Source organism: Lacerta agilis, chromosome 3 (assembly GCF_009819535.1).
Source record: "Lacerta agilis isolate rLacAgi1 chromosome 3, rLacAgi1.pri, whole genome shotgun sequence".
NCBI classification, from domain to species: domain Eukaryota; kingdom Metazoa; phylum Chordata; class Lepidosauria; order Squamata; family Lacertidae; genus Lacerta; species Lacerta agilis.
The window spans coordinates 65,731,207-65,750,813 of record NC_046314.1 but is presented as its reverse complement, the minus strand read 5'-3'; the positions used below and the strand labels follow the sequence as shown (position 1 = coordinate 65,750,813).

Genomic DNA, 19,607 nt, shown 5'->3' with positions numbered 1-19,607 from the left:
CATGAGTGCCAAGTGCAGGTGCAAGCCCTTACAAAGCTCACATTTACTTTGCTCTTGGCTCCAAGCAAAGCATCTACAGTGGTACCTCTGGATATGCACACCTCTGGTTGTGTATCCTTCAGGATGCGAATGCCGCAAACCCGGAAGTATTTTTCTGGGTTTCGCCACGCGTGCATGCACAGAAGTGCTCTACCGCGCTGCACACATGTGCAGAAGTGGTCCCTCCAGTTGCAGAACTCTCGGGACCTGACCGAAGCTCCGGAACGGATCCTGTCCGCAACTGGAGGTACCACTGTACTTAGTTGCTACCATGATTTCTGCCCGCTTCTGACACAAGGTGGGTGACTTGAGAAGGAGGTAGAGTTGTTACATGGACTAGTTGTGTGGGTGAGTGAAAGCCCAAAATTATAGCTAATAGGCAGGCAGACAACTGTATTCTTAGTCAAGAGGGGGCAGATTTTCCCTCACAAATGTTTACCATCTCTGTAGCTGCTTGAGCCCAGTTGTCAACAAGTGAGATTTACACTTTCTTATTCTGGCTTGTGGTAAGGCATGGAAATCTCCTTCTGTGGTGCCTGTGAAACTGGCCTAGCAGCTTTACAAAACTGTCACACATGGACACCCATGAAAGACAGAGAAATTTTAGCCACTGGTGCCCGCCCGAGCCTGAAGATGCAATGTGACATTTTGTTTCACGTTTCACTTGCTTATATTGCTGAGTATTCTCAGTATGTAAATTGGCTACTGCATGTAAACAGCATATTAGGTTCTGGTTAAGTATGGTTAGACTCTGGTCAATGTCAATGATTACAGTGGCTACCGGGGTGGAACAAAAGCACTAATAAATTATTGCACTTAAAACTAATCACACAATAGTCAAAGCAGAAAAAACACCCTATTTGGGGGGGGGGGTAACCTATGGCCTCCATATATTGCTGGATTGCAAATCTTATCAACCCTGACCATTGACCATGCTATGCTATCTGGGGCTGGTGAGAGTTGGAGCACAGACCATCTGGAGAGCCAGTGCCCTACCCTGCCCTGTTTGGTGAAGCACAGATATGGTTAACTACTGGAACTATAAAAATGTATTCTGAGGGATAGTTCATTATCTACATATATGCTTGCAACTTTATTAATAAGCTTGGCTGAGAGAGTAGCGCAGTGTGTAACATGTGGTTTCTGACCAGGAAACACTCTTCCAGCAAATGCCATCCAGTCTCCTGTTTTCAGCACAACTCTGAGCTCAAGCACCAGGCAAAAGGAACCAGCATATGATAGGCATGCATGCTATTGGTGGTGTATAGGAATCTGAGAGGAGGCAAAGTAGCCCCAAAAGTGGAACAGGGACATTGCTGATGATGGGGAGACAAAGGACTATGATCCCCATTTTCTTATTAGATGCTCCCACTAAAGTACAGAATACTACTACACAGAAATCTCCGTAAGACTTCTCCTTGTTGAAGATTCATTTGACACATTTTAATAGGAGCATGTAAAAAGGACTGGGTCTAGAGACAGCCACCTAGGCAAACACTTTATGTGATTAGCAGAGCACTGCCTAGCATTCTTGTTCCCTCATCACTGAATAAAACTGTCATTAGCAGAGTGCCCATACTAATATCATCACTTGCTAATGCACAGCTTAAACTGGGGACAAATCTAGTTAATGGAGTAATCTAAATGGGATCCATGCTGGAAAGGTATAGTTTGACAAACATGTTGGCTTCACCCTTGGAGGAACTGAATTCTAATAAAATGCATATGAACACTTTCTGTAAAAGAAAAAAAATGCTACAAGAGAAGCAGATCAATTTAAAGGTTAGTGGATATCCTCTACATGCAACAAATGTTTCTGTTCAGTGCTGCAATGTACATGTTGTCTGTGTTTGAGGGGGCTGAAAATCAAAAAGCAGCATCAAAGACATAAGACCCTGCTCTAACATGGGTCTTCCTTAATGAGCAAAAATTATTTTGTTCCATTTTTGAACATGTAAAAGTGTAGTCAGTCAGTTTAACCCGACCCATTTGAATACTACTTTCAGAACAACCCTCAAACAGGGGCATAACAGTGAAATAAACTGCAGAATTGTTGTATGCTACACTCGCAACTCAACCAGCAATTTTGGGATAAAAGCAACAGATAATACTGTAAGCTTGTTGTACCCTCTCAGTTTCAGTCAACTTGCAACTTGCAGCAGGGGGTAAAATAATGCTGGAAACCCCTGCATGGTGGTAGTAAACCACTCAGAGCCTGACCTGCAGCCTTCAGTGTGAAGGCTACTGCAGAGCTACATTGCAAGTCTCTTCCAGCAATGACCCTTCCAACATGCAATTTGGAGACAATGAAATTCCATTTGCATTAGCAGGGCTATTAAAAAGAAGTTTCACACTAAATAGCTGAAATTGAAAGAGCAGGGCCTCTTCTGTATGCTACTACCTTCCGAGATTTTTTGAGATGGGTTGGGGATAGACACACTACATTCAAATCATGTCTGAATTGAACTTTCATCTCCTAGCCTGTTGAGTTACCCCCAGTTCCACATTCAGTGGCAGTGGAAATCACCAAGCTATGGGTGATGCTTCACCCGCATAGGGTTCCCCATACCTTAGCATATTTGTACTTCTGCAAACTCAGGGATCCCAAGTCAGCTGATACCTCTTGTACATGAGCTGTTTGGGCCACATAATTTCAAGTACTGGGCCCTGAAGATCAGAAACAATATAATATTGATGTGAGTTTGTGCTTGGACACTCATACCTCAACTCAATAACTTGATCTTGCCTATGCATGCAGCTGCTTTGCTTGTGCCACTAAGAAAGCCACAGTCAAAAAAGAAAGCTTCTAATTAAGTAGATTTTCCTGTTTCAGTTGATTTAATATCCTAGTTTGTGGGAACTGGAAACTATGGTCAATTAGAGATTTCCTGGTTTGCTTATTCATAGTTGTCCCCTGTGTTACAGAGCCCTGACTGGCCTAATACAGTGGTACCTCTGGTTACGTACTGGTACATAATTCGTTCCGGAGGTCCGTTCTTAACCTGAAATTGTTCTTAACCTGAAACACCACTTTATCTAATGGGGCCTCCCGCTGCCGCCGCGCCGCCACTACCCAATTTCTGTTCTCATCCTGAAGCAAAGTTCTTAACCCGAGGTACTATTTCTGGGTTAGCGGAGTCTGTAACCTGAAGCGTCTGTAACCCGAGGTACCACTGTACAGCAGTTGGACATTTAGTATCACCACTTCCATGCTGTGGTACACTCTATCAGCAGAGATTCAACAGGCACTGTCCCTTCTGACTTTCAGGTGTCTCTTGAAGACTTTTTAATGCCAACAGTCCTGTGCATTTGCCAGTCATTTTAATTATTTTTCTGTACCGCTTTTAATAGTTCCCTATGTTTTTATATTGCTGTATACTGTTCTGATATTTTATGCAAGCAGGCTATCTAAACACTTTTATAAAATAAATAATTACCACTGCAAAGTGAAAAACAAAGGGGTTGTGTGCAACAGGTAAAGGGCTCTTACCTATTTCAACTTATTAAGCAGATATATGGTTCAAAAATGGCCATAAATAACACACTGTGCTTATCCAAGGGTTCAACCTGTCCGTTTCTACAAACCAGCCAGTAACTTATTTCTGGCTTATAATTTCCAGGATTCCTTGGGACTGTCCTACATAATAGTATTTTTTTTTGTATTGTTTTAGAACATGTGGGTGTCAGTGGTGTTACATCTTGTCAGTGTATTACTGGTGATGTACTTGCTCCAAGTCCCCTTTCTACGATACCTTGGTATATTTGGATCAGACAGCTGGCTTTTCTCCAATGTCTCTATAATGCACAAGTGCCTTCCTAAAAGTTGAAAGCTTCTTTCTTTAATATATTTTAAAAATATCTGTAAAACATTTTCTGGAGTGCCGCATTCCATCAAATTTTCCAAAGGGGGAAAGTTGAAGAAAAAGAGGCAGGTGCCGGCAGAGTAAAGGTACAGTGGAAAAATCTTGATGCCATCATTGTGTCCTAACCTGAGCCTTATTCTGTTCTTCTTTGTTGGAAGAAAGGCTGCTACTATGAGGAAAAAAATTGCCATTTGTTTGACAGTTTGATATAAAGGTGCCCCATTTTGAAACTTTATTAGTGGACATTCATTGGAAGTATTTTTAAACATTTTGAAATATGTTTCTTGCTTGCCCTCGCTACCATTTAAAGGGAGAGACTTCTACAAGCTTTTCAACTAATCAGGGTATCTTGGATTATGCATATGCCAATGATCGTGTTTATGGGGAGCTAGGAAGTACCCTCACTTGGGGACATGCTATGAGCCCCATTTTGAACATGAAATGTACAAATGTCTTCCCTTCAGACTACTATTGCAATAGCAGATTTTTAAATTTAAGTTAAAAAATATCCCATTTGGTAAATGTGTACTAAGTTACAGGGCTCTGTGTCTCTGGGATGCACTATATATTATCACATATACACAGATAGCAACATGCCCTCATGCTTTTGAATCTGTAGAATTAAATGTGGAGATGAGACCTAAAGACTGTTTGACTCAAAGTACCTTTATTGAAAATTCCACGGAATCAATGGCAAAACTTCAGCTGTTGCTAGTTGTCAGGGAACTGTCCCCGGCTCAGTGCAGGGTAGTGGAAGGGCTCTCGGGACGCTGCAGAGAGCCCCGGCCCCACCTGACCATCAGCACCTCTTCTTCCAGTGGAGAAAACAGCCATGTCTCTAGTGGGGAGGGGCATGCAGCTCAGGGGCTTGAGAGCAAAGGCTCTGGGGATGTTGGAGAGACCCTGAATCCCCCTCGCTCAGTGGGCGAGGAGGGAGACACGCCATTTCCATCGCCCCAAGTGCGCAGAGGGGTGAAACGCAAGGAGGGGAGGCGGAGATTTCAGATACCAAAACTCTTATGTTGGGGTCCCAGCCGAAAGGGGCCACTCCTGGATTCTGCTAGCGACTGATACGGTCATGTTTTTCAGCACTCTGCACTGTAAATAGTTTGCAAAATAAAACTGTTAAAAGACAGTTCGGACTCATGCCTGCTTACTCGTGAGCAACCCAACACAGACCTGATACTAGTGAAACATTTATTCAGCTTATGCACGGACATTTCTTTCCCAGAGTCTTTCATTCTAAATATTTTGAGCTTTCTAACACATCCATTAAAAGATTGAAAATTAACACTTGGGATAACATATCCACTTGCCTTGCAGCAAGAAGAATCAATTGGGCTCCCATCACTGGCCAGAGGACCACAACTAGGAACCAGTCCCTTCCAGAAAGAGCTCTGCTACAATGGTTGGTCAGTTGCTCTGTGGCTGCAAAGGCCAAGGGAAGGACATCCTGGCCCACTGCCAGCTCCATAATTACAGTAAATGTATAGGAAAGCAAAGTAATCAAACATATGGAGCACTACTATATGGTTAGACTATTGAAAAAATGTTAAAAACTAATGTTACAGTGCTTTCAGAGACACTCAATAAGGTAATCAACTTGGTTTTAAGCATGTGCTTAGGGATATACACATTCCTGCATACACACAACCTTTACCCCAAAACTTGTAGGAGTACCAACACATACACAATTCCTAAAGTTGCAGGTTCCTTCTGTTTTATGCAAAGAGGAATAAAATCATTAAAATTTACAAAAGTGATGGAGTTCATTGGCTTCAAGTGGGAGAAATGATGTGGTTAAACATACACAAACAAACATGCTCTGGGTTATGATTTACTTTGTTTCAAACTAGAGCTACAAGATGTCTAGAGAATTATTTGTAACATACATAAATCTCCTCCTAAGGTAATGTATCACCAACACATTGAGTGACTGCCAACATGTTATGCCCTTCAAGGGGGGGGGGATGTTATTTGGAAAACTAAAGGTTTTTTTAAATACAAAAAAATGAATTAATTTCTTAGAACAGTAATCCAAAATCTTTTTCAAAAAACTATGCTAAATGTTTTAGTAACAGTAACTGCGAGTCGGACACGACTAAACGACTAAACAACAACAATGAATTGATATCATTATCATTCCCCTATAACCCATACCACCCTCTCCAAACCCTCTTTTTTCATTTACTATAAAACAGTTATTTTATCGTGAGAGAATACTGCAAGCATATGATAAACCAACCAAATGGAAAACAGAAGGATCTTCCATATCCATGCTGCTGCTGTGAGAAACGTTTGATTACTGAGTATTGCTACTGGTTGCCCATTTGCTACCAGGTCACATTCAAAGTGCTACTATTACATTAGTACTGTTATATTATTCATAAAGTATGTAAATATGCCTTTGTATATTTCTAAATAGGGACCCAGGTGGCGCTGTGCGTTAAACCACAGAGTCTAGGGCTTGCTGATCAGAAGGTCGGCGGTTCGAATCCCTGCCACGGGGTGAGCTCCCGTTGCTCGGTCCCAGCTCCTGCCCACCTAGCAGTTCGAAAGCACGTCAAAGTGCAAGTAGATAAATAGGGACCACTCCAGCGGGAAGGTAAACGGCGTTTCTGTGCACTGCTCTGGTTCGCCAGAAGTGGCTTTGTCATGCTGGCCACATGACCCAGAAGCTGTCTGCGGACAAACACCGGCTCCCTTGGCCTATAGAGCGAGATGAGCGCCGCAACCCCAGAGTCGGACACGACTGGACCTGATGGTCAGGGGCCCCTTTACCTTTACCTATTTCTAAATACCTGCTTTTCTTCAATAATTTTAATGTTTTGATTTAATGTAAACCATGTAAAGGTTTATTTTCAATCAAGCAGTATATAAATGTTGTTGAATAAAAAGTAAATAAAAAACAGTTATCCTTGAGACTATCCAAAGACTATGTTTACATCCACATTTTCATCCAGCTCTAGATGGGTATTGTGCATGGGGATGTGCATCTAACTGACAGCTATGTGGTACAGACAAATAAAAATCTTATACAGATGCAATTCCAACATGCACAATACACCTGATTTACAGTGCAGGTGTTTTAATCTAGGAAGCAAAACACATATGGATCTCCTTATCTGGAGTATGTATGATCTATAACAGGGTATGCTGCAAGTATGTTTCAGTGGTTTAAGCAGACTCTTTTGAGCTCACATCATCTGTTTGATAAGTTGCTAGAAAAGTTCATACTGAGGACAGAGAGAGAAAGTGTGAATGTTATAAAAGATACAACTACCCTCCACTTCTTATGTCTCTGAATCCTGGGAGTGCTGCACCATTTGCTAGAGCAGTGGTTCTCAACCTTGGGTCCCCAGATGTTTTTGGCCTACAACTCCCATCAACCCTAGCTAGCAAGACCAGTGGTCAGGGATATGGTGGGAGTTGTAGTCCAACAACATCTGGGGACTCAAGGTTGAGAAAGGCTGCGCTAGAAACTTACCGAGTTCTATTCCACATGAAAATTTAGGTATTTACATTGGAAAACGCTCAAGAACATGCACACAAAAACAAAATATATCTACACATTTGGGGGCCCATATATGAATATGAAAAAACACATTATTTGATGTGGCTGCAGTCCTTGTTAGTGCATCTGGACTATAGTTACATGTACTCAATCATTCTGTTGACAAGTGACAATTTATAAGGTTATTGTGTATTGTGACACTGTTTGGTAAGTAGCTAGAAGGATACTGACAAGCTGGAACGTGTCCAGAAGAGGGCAACCAAAATGGTCAAAGTTACAGGTGGGTAGCCGTGTTGGTCTGCCATAGTCAAAACAAAATCGAAAATTCTTTCTAGTAGCACCTTAGAGACCAACTGAGTTTGTTCCTGGTATGAGCTTTCGTGTGCATGCACACTTCTTCAGATACCAAAATGGTCAAAGGCCTGGAAACAATGCCTTATGAGGAACGGCTTAGGGAGCTGGGTATGTTTAGCCTGGAGAAGAGAAGGTTAAGGGGTGATATGATAGCCATGTTCAAATATATAAAAGGATGTCATATAGAGGAGGGTGAAAGGTTGTTTTCTGCTGCTCCAGAGAAGCGGACACGTGGCAATGGATTCAAACTACAAGAAAGAAGATTCCACCTAAACATTAGGAAGAACTTCCTGACAGTGAGAGCTGTTCAGCAGTGGAATTTGCTACCAAGGAGTGTGGTGGAGTCTCCTTCTTTGGAGGTCTTTAAGCAGAGGCTTGACAGCCATCTGTCAGGAATGCTTTGATGGTGTTTCCTGCTTGGCAGGGGGTTGGACTGGATGGCCCTTGTGGTCTCTTCCAACTCTATGATTCTATGTTGTGGACCTCTCTACCAAGGAGTAAAAACCTCCATTGGTTAGATGCGTTCATCTTCATTTTGAAGAAAGAACAGCAGAGTACGTGGACCAGAGATCTGAGAACGTAATGTTTTATATCACAGTTAATGAAAACTATTACTCATTATATTTAATATTAAGACTTTGTTCTGTGAAAACTAGATGAAGCACTCTTGTTTGCAACAAAAATGAATGAGGCACAACAAGAAAGAATACAATGTTACAATTAGTTTAACAAGTCAAATAGTATTATCTTATTTTTTTAAGGTTTATGACATTTTTACAGATTATCTAACAGACTTATCTTTTGAGCTTCTGTACAGACAAGTAAGCATTAGGATTGGCCACAGAGCACCATAAATTGTTGTTCTATAACTATATTGAGAGTCAGGCACCTGGTGCCCAAGTGATAGCTGCCAACCTAGATGGCTTTAAAAAAGGGTTAGGCAAATTCATGGAAGATAAGGCTATCAATAGCTACTAGCAATAATGGCTTCTGAGTATCAGTTACTAGGGAACATGAGTGGGAGAGTGTTACTGCACTCGTGTCCTGATTGTGAGCTTCCTGTAGGCATTTGGTTGGCCACTGTTAAGATCACATTGAAGGAGTAGCTGGGTCTTGGGTTTGATAGAGCAGGGCTGTTCTTGTGCTATCATGGCACCTGCACCATTGCCAGAAAGCTCTTGTGAAGATCAGGATTGGTAGAGAAGTGGCATGGCAAGGGATGAATTTTTCAGTGCAGTACCTTAAAGACATTCAGAGAGTTTTATGCTGACACAACCCTACTGCAAGTATTTAGTGAAATTTCAACTGACAGGTAAGATAACAAAGTAGAAATTTCCACATTTGTTAAGTGCAGTATTTATAAATGGCTTTTTAAAAAGAAAGCAGGAATGGAATATTGTGAAATCTCTTCCTATTTCTGTGGGTTTTACATTTCTGCTTTGCATTCCCTTTTCCCTTTCTCCAGTTCTTCTGTTTGGAGGCTAGTGCTTGCACAGTAAAATCGCTCTAGGAGCCTCCCACATGATATCATTTTTATTCTACAAAGTTAATGCCAGGGTTTTCAGATAAGAGAGCAGAAGAAACACTATCCCTCTTCTTGTCCTTCATTTAGCATACATAATCAAACTGGTACACTCAGCTGAGAAGAAGTCAGCATCTGATTATATTATATGGCATTGATATCAGCAAAGAAAAGCAGTCAGCACGCACGAATGTATTTGGAGTATTTCTAATCAGTAGCAGGTGGGGAAATGCCATCTACCATTGCGGAAATTCTAGTTAAAATTGCACAACACCTTTATGATAAATGTATATAAACTGTAGATAATACAAAAACTCCTTCTCTTCTTAAGAATGAGATAACATTCAAAATACAATATAATTATCTTTTCCCACTCTACAGTTCTTCTGTTTGGAGGCTAGTTTGCACAGTAAAACATCTCTAGAAGCCCTCAGCTGATGAGAGGAAGCTCATCAAATATGCAGATGACACCAAATTGGAATGGGTAGCTAATACCAAAGAAGACAGAATCTGGATTCAAGATGGCCATAACAGATTGGAGAACTGGGCCAAAATTAACAAAATGAATTTCAATAAAGACAAATGTAAGGTTCTACACTTAGGCAGAATAACCAGCTGCAAAAATATAAAATGGGAGACACCTGGCTTACAAGTAGTACGTGTGAAAATGGTCTAGGGGTCCTAGTAGACCACAAGCTTGTTTTCACCTACTCCTGCTCCAGAGGCTAGGACCCAAACCAATGGATTCAAGTTACAATAAAGGAGATTCTAATTAAACACCAGGAAGAACCTTTTGACTGTAAGAGCTGTTACAGTGGAATGGACACCCTCAGAAGTTGATGGACTCTCCTCACTGAATGTTTTTAAGCAGAGGTTGAATGGCCATCTGTCATGGAGGCTTTAGTTGAAATTCCTGCATTGCAGGGAGTTGGGCTAGGTGAACCTTCCAACTCTATGATTCTATGAAATCATAGCAAAAGTGAATGAGTACAAAGAAGGATGTAACCAGTACACTGGTTATGGGAAAATGGGAAAGTGAGCGATTGTTTGACTTAAATAGAATTAGAATTTTTAGGAACAATAATTGTTTTTTTCCACCTGGTTCAAAATTCAATTCTGAGCCCTTAAGTGGGAGTGACGAACAGAGAGAAAGAGACCAACAATGCAAAAGTCATGATTAAATGCCAAAGTCTCCAGGCGATATCCAATGAAGATCAAGGGACTAACAATCCAAAGAGGAAGTACTCCTATGCCAATCTTATTGAAATGGATAGAATTCCGTGGAAAAATGCAGAGTGAATGGCATTAATAATACAGTGGTGCCTCGCTAGATGAAAATAATTCGTTCTGCGAGTGTCTTCATAGAGCGATTTTTTCGTCTTGCGAAGCACCAATGCAAAACCGCTAGTTTTTGCTAAAAAATAAATAAATCGTCTTGCGAGGCAGCCCCACTGACTTTTTCATCTTGCGGGGCAGCCTTCCGCTAGCAAATGCCGTTCGTCTAGCGAGTTTTTCGTCTAGCGAGGCATTCGTCTAGCGGGGCACCACTGTATATATTTATTGTGTTCTTAATCAACGATTCCAACAGAGCAGGAATTTTTGGCAGGGTCCGGGGCCCCTCAGCAAAATGAGCAGGATGGTCTCCAAATGCACAAGTGTGTATTTTGAATCAAATGTGCACATTATCATCTAAACAAAAGAATATAATAAGAGAGTTTTGATTTAACTCAAGATTCCTTAACAATTGCATTTTTTGGGATAAGTCAATTCTCCCACCATTAAAGTTATTTTTTAAAATGCATTTATTATCAATTTAAAAACCCTTAACCAATAGGCAACCACAGTCATAAAATAGAAGCCCAGTCTTCCTCTCATCTCCCCAAGGTCTTAATTAATTCCTATCTAGCCCCCATCAGTATAATTAACATAATTACTCAGAAGCATTGTACTTCACCTTCTGCTTTAGAAGTGACCCAAGTTTTTTTAAAGAGCAGCACCTGAACCCCATCAAACACTGCCTCAAAACAAAGAGAGGTTTGTAAAAATACAGAGAACACCCAACTTTCCAGTGCTTCTGAACTGACATACTTGATTTGTGACAAATGAAGCAAGCTTTCTTTATTTTTCACCCTCATTTAAATTTTCTAAGTAAATTACGTTGGCTGATTTGGAGAAGAAATTATATTTCTTCCACAAGTTATTACTATGTGCTACTAGATATATCACATGCACGCCATTACCTGCACCCTAGAAAATACTGGTAAATGTACAGTGCCTATCTTCTATTTGATCCATCATATTCTCCACACTGTGACAAGGGAAAGATGACCTCAGTTAACACTTGATGGGCTCATACCTATTACACTTACTAAAAACACTCTGCAAACATATAATTTACCAGGCAGCATTCAACAGAGTTCAAGCACTCTCTTGGCATATATTTAGTATACTTAGGGTGTGACATTCAATGCAAAACGAGTTTCCTGGAAAGTAGACTAATGCTAATCAATAGATCTGACTCAGTGAAAAACCTTGGACTGATAAAAGGAGGCATCAAACATGAAGACAGATCATTACCTTGTCTAGTAGCTGTCTATCAATTACAGTGAGGTGAAAAACTGTTTCTTTAAAATGATCATTTTAACTCAGTTCAAACTGAAACACTATTTCAAAAATAAGCTCTGTGGGTCCAGTGCCACTATTTTACTAAAATTGGTCAGATCCAATTTTGCAATTGCCAGAAACCATTGTTATTAGCACTGTTCAAAGTACTCATACAAAGACCGTTTAAAGTCACCACACTGAAACATTCAGCTAACCAACCTCCTTTAAGTCAGATGCTTCAATGGTAAAATGGATTGGCAAAAGGGAAAAAACTGTCCCTCCATGTGAAAGTATGCAGTCAAAATTGATCACGTTTCCCACATTGCTACATGTAATATGGATGTTAATAAAAGGGGTGTTTAAACCTTCAAGCTAAATTCATCTCCTATTCATTTTACAGATATTCTGGTACCCAGTATTAATTCGGTTCCCCTTGGTGATTTTTAGGATTTCAACAGAAATTAGTTAAAATAAATTGAAATGTTTAAATAAAAATGAGTGGAGAAATGTTAGTACAGTACTGACTTAATACACCCATCCACTTCTTTACCTAAGTAAAAAATTTCCTGAAAGTAAATTTAGTAGTGCCCAGGGGAATCACCATGAATGTAGATCCAACACCTTAGCTTGGATTAAGATGGGGGAAATGGCACAGAAGATTCAAAGTACAGTCATCCCAGACTGGGATGCCCAATTCATAACCCCTTCACCCATTGTAGATTAAAAATACACATTTGCAATTCACCTCCAAAGCAGGTTACTTAAGAGCAAGTTACATGGCATTCTATAGACAACAACAACTGCTTGCATAACAAAACACCCCCTTGCTGCTCATCCCCCTGCAGCTCCCTATGTGCCCTCAAAATCTGCTATGGAAGGCAGAGCATATTTTGGGGCACATGGGGAGAGCAGAGGAAAGGGAAGTCCAGCTGCACATATGGAACTCCAGGTGTGGGACATTGCATATAGCCCATAGTTTTTCATCTGCCATTTACTATATTCCTCCTGGGGTAGTCTAGTCTCCTCTGATGAGGAACCCTGTAGAGAAAGGGGAGTTACTACACACCACATGGTCTTAGGCAGCTGAATACAGGATGCGGCACTCCTCTCATCTCGCTTGTATGGAGATTCACTGCACCTCTTTACCTATTTAAACTCATTTATTTATTTAAATTATATAGGAGCTGAACAAATATTTTAAAACAATACAGTCTCTGCACATGAAACAAAAGGGAAAAATAGAGAGGAAACAAAAAACAAGTAAAATGTTTAATAACCAGGTGAAACAGAAGAACCCCAACTGAGATGATGGAGTGAGCCATGCTAAATCTGCGTCTATTCATATTAAAAAAATGGTGTAAGTTATTTATTCCATGACTTAATTATTCACTGAGATTTTAAAATTTCCAACCCATCCTGCCCTTTATGGTTATTCAAATACTGATATAAAGCACACTAAAATATATGTGGAACTAAGACTCACAAATTAAAAGAATGTGCATCACTGATTACTCTATGCAGGCAATGTGTTCTACTTTTTAAATCTCTTGAAATTGTATTACCTAAAGAGAATAGCCTGGTTAGAACAATGACCGTCACCCTCCTAAGGAAAGCTAGAAAAGCACCATTAATGACAACATAAAGCTTATATAATCCCAAAATATTTGAAAAAGGCTAGTTTTAGGATACCCTTGGAAATATAAACACGATGTCTATTTGCTCCTTTAGTCCACTCAAAACTGAGCCATTCACTACCCACAGCTGTTTGATGAACAACTCAACATTCTGAGTGCAGCAGACTGCCAGAGTATGTTTCCCCCTCATTTCCTATCATATCATTCCTTATTCACTCCACATGCCTGAAGAGAGAACTTTGTTGCTTTGAACTTTTCTCTACAACTTTCAAAGGAGGGAGGGGGAAGGGGGGGGACACAGCACAGGGATGTAAGAAATAGACAGAAAGGACGCATCAAGGTGAATTAGATTTCCACATCATTTATCCTACAGGAAAGCACATGCTTTAATGTACCCTGAACCAGACAGAGGCATCATTAGGGCTGCATTTTGTCTACAAAGCTAAAGGAATAGCAAATGTAATCTTACACATCTATGTCAATCTAGTTTGACCAGTTCCACAAGTTCAGTTAAAAAGGAAGCATGACATTCTCACTTAAGGGAGCATGAACAAAGGCTGAGAACATGGCCAGACAGTTTTAAGCAAACAAACTGGAAGCGGCTGGGATGGGAATATGGCATTTAAGAAGTTATTAATTACATTTTAGCTGTCAGTGAAAGATGCACTGAAGTAGGTATATTGGCACACAAAACAAAACTTCAGTTACCGTAGGTTTAATGCTGTTTAAAAGCTTGGACTACAGCAATACTATATAATGAGTTGGCGATTCCCAGGATATGAGATTTTTAAACATTGTTTAAGAAACATTTTCAGGAACACAAGGGATACCAGGCTGGCACTGGTGAACTTAGTGCACATTTTCGAATCACAGAATCCACATTTTCTATTAATACAATAACATAATGCTAAGATATGTGGTTAATCTTTAATAGTTGTAGTTTTATAATAAAACTAGAAAGAGAAGAAGGTATCGCTAACTTCAAATGCGTATCAAGGTGAAAACTGATATTATGAAAAAAGCCTGGGATTCCCAATGAAGTGATTTCCTCATAGGAACAGCATACGTAAATCTAGTTGGCAACAAATTATTCTGCATCATTTCCAAGGATGAATTAGTGGGTACCTCTGTATGTTTTCCCCTTGCAGGGCAAATAGCTTCTGGGGCCAAGGGGGACAAAAACATACGAACAAACATCCTCTCCCAGCATCATCACAATTAGCCCCTCCCTTGGAAGTCACTTGACTAATTAAACGATCTATGGGCCTTTAAAACTGTGTGAGTGTGAGGGTTATTGTTTCTGTTTGTTATTATGGTATTTATTTTGTGTTTTTCTATTGTATACCTCCCTGTGATCCTGAATGAAGGGTATAGAAATTTAATGACGAACAACCATTTTAATTATAGAAGACCTAGCTTGCTGGTACTGTCCTCTAAGCCTGCCAGTTTAACCAAGCATGAAAGGAGATTGCAACTGGACTGCAGTGAGGGTAGAGAAGTTCCCCAAACCCTTTGAAATGGGCATGGTATGCAAGGAGATTGAGAGACAGCTTCATTTGGAAAGAATCACCATTTTGTGCCAGGCCTATGCAGCTGTAGCAGTAAGACTTCATTGTTGCATCCCTGCTTATGAAATTTTATGTGGCAAAAAGTACTTATTGGTATTATATATAGCATGATGCAGAGTGGTTAGAGCAGGCTTCCCCAACCAGATGTTTTGCTGTGCTGACTGGGGCTGATTGAAACTGTAGCCCAAAACATCTGTAGAGCATCAGGTTTAAAAAGGCTACATTTCAACATAGTGCATCAGATCTGTGGGTAGAATTCAACACTAAAATTCAGCATGAAGGAGAACTTTCTGTTAGCATAAGAGTATCTGCTTGTCCAGTGGGATGATCTTTATTTTCCTCCCCCAGCGTAGATTTGTGGCAGGAGCACAGAAGGAGGAGAGATGGGGTAAAGCCCATTGTATAAGTGGGGTCTTTGCCTTGGCTTCCACTAGCAGACTGGATTAGTTGAATCTGGCTCCTTATATTTTACTCAGCTGTGAAGATGTTCTTAGTCTGAACAAAGGAGTATGAGAACAGCCTGCTGGATCAGGCCAATGGCCCATCTAGTCCAACATCCCGTTCTCATGGTGGCCAACCAGGTGCCTATGGGAAACCAGCAAGCAGAGCATGAACACAAGAGCACACTCCCTTCCTGCAGTTTCCAGCAACTAGTACAGTCGTACCTTGGAAGTCGAACAGAATCCGTTCCGGAGGTCTGTTCGACTTCCAAAACGTTCAAAAACCAAATCATGGCTTCTGATTGGCTGCAGGAAGCTTCTGCAGCCTATCAGAAGCTGCGGAAGCCCCGCCGGACTTTCGGCTTCCAAAAATAGTTTGCAAACCGGAACAGACACTTCCAGGTTTGCGGCGTTCAGAAACCAAAACGTTCGGGAACTAAGCTGTTCAAAAACCAAGGTAAGACAGTATTCGGGAGCATAGCTGCCTTTAACTGTGGAGGTAAAGCTCAGCCATCGTGGCTAGTAGCCATTGATAGCCCTCTCCTCTATGAGTTCCAGTCAAATGTTTTGCTGTATCTACAGGACTGCATGCTGCAGTTCCTCAGCAAGCACACAACATACAAATAGCCATGGCAGAGCAAAGCAGAAACTCACGTTACAGTGAAGGGATGTAAATAGCCCTTTCACTGAAGCTGTAAGTCAGCATGCATGTATTTTACACCATCAGACTAGGCAATCAAATTTTATGCATGGTCTCGAAATTCAGTTTAGAGTAGTCTTCATCTCGATGATGGAAAATGTGCCCATTTTCTTCCTTGTTTCTACATATGTTTGGTCTGCAGAAGCTTTTGTTCAGATCTTGCCCTGTTTTATTGCCACCGATTCACAATCATTCTAGAAGAAAAATTACAGACCATGGAAGAGCAATCCCGAAACAGGAATGCCTTCCAGTGGTTTAGGCTTATCAGTCACCCCCAGTCACAACTGATGGCAAGGGGGAATAACAATCCCAGTGTTTCCTTAAAACAGATTTTGAATATGCCAGAAGACTGACCTGGCACCCAGGTGGCTAAAAATTTTTTTTTAAGCAGATCACCTTGTGCACTTGTTTGAGCAAAAGACCTAGCTCCTTTATTGTGGTTTTACTATTTTCATATTCATTAAACACATGTTTGTTTTTAAATACTTTTAGGGGCTAAGTGGCAAGGCAGTCTAGGAAGGCAATTTGTTGGCATCCTGAAAATAGTACATAGTACTATTACATAGTAGTTAAAAAAAATGACTAGAAAACATCAGAAGCTGCAGTGTGTAAGGAACCTATTTTCATTGGCATTGAGGCTACCTCTGTATAAACCTCTGTCATCTCTAACCTCTGTCAGATGAGAAAATTGTTGCCAATAAATGATATTTTTTATTCTATTCAATCTGAACTGGGTTTAGTATACACATCTATCCTGTTTGAGGCATCACGGGGCCGGGAGGTGGGGGAATCTTGAACTGAAATAATGTCAGAAGTGAAAGAAAGGGTTTACTAAATGTAAGAAGCATGCATATGTTAAACAGTACATTTTGCTCAGAGTTAACATATTCTGGGATTATATGTCCCAGAGTGCACTGTACCCTGCTGAGTGTATGAAATACAAAATTCTTGACAAGGCAGCCCACCAAAATACACTGCCAAATTTGCTGGTTCTTTTCCAATCTCATCTTCAAAGACAGAAGGACTTGAGAAGGAGGGAATGACAGAATGGGCACAGGGAGACTTGTGCTGATAGCAATTTGTATGAGCGCTGTTGGACATACTCTATGAGTACAAGGAAACAGGTAAATAAATATATTATTTTAATATTTGAAATGTTGTAAATTGTAAACAGTGCTCAATATTTGCAGCTGTTATACAGTACACCTTAATTATTAAACTATTGGAAATATGAAGTTACTTTCATGTAACTAAAATACATTTTACTAATTCACTTTGTAAAAAACAAAACAAAATAATCCTTCTTATGACCAAGACTTACAGAAAACATCTCCCAGTAGAACTATAACTTTACTTGACAATGACACGCTGCATAACCCCTTTTATCTCTATTTTAAGCAACACTGCACTGGACTTCATTTTAGCCTTTTTAACATTTCAGAAATGGAAAACCAATCTTTGTTTTGAAAAATGTACTCTTGAAGGGTAGGTAAAGAATGGCAGCAGGTCAGCACTAAAATATGATACAAAGTTACATGTTGCAATGATTATCACACATTTATACATATGCCAGGCGCCTAGCTCTTTATTTTTTAATTTTTGCTTTCATAGCTCTAGGTTTTGAAAATTAAACTATGAACACAGTTCTTTATCAATTAATATAAAACATGAGAATCTATTTTTGATCTGCTAGTGACAGAAACAAGAGGTACTCGGGCAACACGTTCTGTATACCTGTATTTGCAAAAAGCATTCAGAGGCTGTGGGGGGAGTGCGAAATTAAAAATACTGGTTTACAAGAACTAAATATCTTAGTTTAAGAACAAGTGAAATGACTATTTTACAGTTTCACTAATTTTAAAAAATCTAATAAAATTAATCTAAAATATTTGTATATTGCCTTTCTATCATAAAAGACACCTAAGAGTGCTAAACAACAATTTAAAAAAAATCAAAACAATCAGAATAAAGCACTACATATCAGAGGACAACTCTGAATAGCAGATTCATATGGCAAGTTTCCTGTTCAGATGTCCTGATCCTAGACCATTTCAGGATTAAAAGTAAAAAGCAACAATTTGTATTGTGCCCAGGAACAAACTCTGGCCACAAAAGATCCTTAAAAAGCCCCTGACAATATTATGAATGTAATGTTTTTAACTAGTTGAAATTTTGAAGGCTTTCCAAGGCAGCCCAATGTATACATTAAAGTAATCAATTTAAGGGTTTCTAGGATGCAATATTTTAACTTCCAGTGAAGTAATGGGAACTTTTCCAAAATACGCGATTTGAAGGAAGAGTTGTTAGGAGGAACAATGGAAAAAAATATGGGACACAAAATACATAAGCATGCAGATGTCATACAATGCTTCCAAGCCAGTTTATTTCCCCATTTCAATGTCAGACATTAGGTGTATATTTTAGCTATAGCTAGCATCCTGTTGAAAAGGGGGGGGGAGGGAGAGAGGGGGGAGAGAGAGAGAGAGAGAGAGAGAGAGAGAGAGAGAGAGAGAGAGAGACTACTACCAGGATGAGGTTACTGAATCAACGTTACATACTATACTTTGCAATTGTCATCTTCAACATGCTCAAGTTACTAGCACTTGTGTCATATAATTATACTTGTTTGTAGATCCATTGGGAACACTGAGGGGCTCAGGCTAGTCTCTAAGGTCCAGGGGCCTCTGAGAAGAAACAGGCCACCTTCTGATCTGTAGATGGAATGGATGGATTAGCAGAGAGCCAGGCCAGCTGTTGCAAGCTTTATCAGCGCACAGGCCTAACAGATGGGAATCCATTCTAAAAGCCTCATGAAACAGTAAGCAAAGCCCTTGTGCTATCCTTCTGTTTCCTAGCCCCACCCCTTTTTAAAGACACCCAGCAGAAAATACACTAGTGGAACACATATCTTAATGCATGTTGGCATTGTCTGCATGTCTGTGTCTTTTACTGTTAAGCTTGTTCACCCCTATAACAAGAACCAACATATAAAAAATGCTATGGAAGGTGAAAAATGTGGAATTTAAAGGTTAGGAGGTACAGAATAATCAATATTCCCCCCCCCCCATTTTCCTAGCAGCGGCTCTTCTTGTACCGGTATTCCATGTTTCCTATTGTCTGAAATTTCCTGGCAAACTGACGCAAGAACACAAGTAGAAAAAGAGAGAAACATTTATAAACTAGAAAGTAGGAGAAGCTCAGAGTTCCATAATATATAATACATGTGGGAACCTGTGAAATTTAGCAGAAAGGCGTATTTCAGATTGCAGAGTGTCTTGGATGCCTGGAAGCATTTGGGTTGCAAGGTTTTCCAGAGACAGTATTAGACAGGCAATAGGAAACATACTCTCTGAAGAGATAGCCCTACTT

At 40.1% G+C, this 19,607-nt stretch overlaps 1 protein-coding gene across 8 annotated transcripts in view; it reads right to left on the bottom strand.

Moving 5' to 3' along the window:
- Positions 1–19,607, bottom strand: part of ARID1B (AT-rich interaction domain 1B) — a 440,842-nt gene that overhangs the window by 277,822 nt on the left and 143,413 nt on the right. The gene's annotated exons all lie outside the window — the stretch shown is intronic.